Here is a 1400-nt window from a genome sequence, read left to right on the forward strand (position 1 = left end):
CGCTCCCCTACATCTTTCAGTTTTCCCTAACAGACTGTGTAACAGCAGTCACGGCTCAGGACTGGGTGCTGCTAGATTCCAGCCATGAGGAGAAGTGACCAGCCTTGTTTCTTTCCTCCCAAAGGTTTTCCAAAACACTTACTTATACGGATATACTGTGATTAAGTCCTCCAGCAGCCTGCAATGCAAGACTGAGGTGCTCTTATAAAAATTAATCACAGCTCTTAGAACTACCAACCATGTACCTGTTAAACTATTGGGTTAATTTAGGGATCCCCTATGTTCTGAAGATTCTGTTTTCCAGTCCTATTCCTATAGCCATTTATACATGACATATTTTTAATGACTCAAAACACATTTCTTACTCATCTCGATTCCTGTATGGAGCAGCTGGCTTCAGTTACCAGAACGTTATTGTTAAACCACACTTGGTTTTTACTTGTATAAATTGCCTTACACTCTTAATTAAGGAGAAGGATCTGGATGTTACATTAAAAGAAATCGTTCCCTGTACCCTGTCACAGTAGTAAATCATAATTCCCCAAACGCTTCCTGCTTGAAGCTTACCAGGCTGAGTGGAGCCTCTGTTAAGAAGCAGGCATTCTTACACATCACCAGTTTGGTTAAGAGGCCACCTGGGAATCCCGCTTTATTCTCCAAGTCAAAGCTAGGAGGTGTCAAAATGCTAGAGCCCTGAAATACAAAGACAAGCTCCCTTTGGACTTGTTGCCAGTGCTGATAAAGTCAGGGCAAAGAAAAGACTCTTGCCTAAAATCTAAATGGTAAACCTTAGCGGTGTACAAACGTGTCTAACTTCCTTAACTACCACTGTGTAGTAGGAAAACAAAGGGGAGAAGCAGTTTTGTTACCTGTGTGGTCTCATGGCAGTAAAAACTCTTCCAATCCAGCAAAAACTAGTTCCTGAGCTCAGAATTTAGAAAAGTTTGCTATTTTTGCTTTCTTTAGAAAACCAAGGCAGAGGTTCCTGGAGAAATGCATTGCTCAGTTCCACAAGCAACCTCACAGATGGAGTGTCTTAGTTCCTATGGTAGTTACTTGGTGAGGGGTGTAATAGCTGTTAAAGACCTCTCCAAGTGCAAGTCCTAGAATGGGCACAGATGATTATGCAAGGAGATGCTTCCCCAACTGGAATACACTCTAGAGGTACATGCCTATTTATGTCTCCCCTCACCAGCCTCCTATACCAACACTTAGGTAACTGTTGTTACAACTTAGTAACAAAGCCACATATGGTTATCACACACCACCCCCTTTACCCCAGAGTTTGCTACTTCAATTACATCCTAATGTTAAATGGGCCAATACCTCCTAGTTAGATGAAGGACCTGGCTGACAAGAGGGCCTACTGCCCACAGGGCAAAGGGAAGCTAACAGCCTAC

Source organism: Pezoporus occidentalis, unplaced genomic scaffold (assembly GCF_034315485.1).
Source record: "Pezoporus occidentalis ecotype Australia unplaced genomic scaffold, CSIRO_AGI_Poc_V1 ctg104, whole genome shotgun sequence".
Taxonomy (NCBI): Eukaryota; Metazoa; Chordata; class Aves; order Psittaciformes; family Psittacidae; genus Pezoporus; species Pezoporus occidentalis.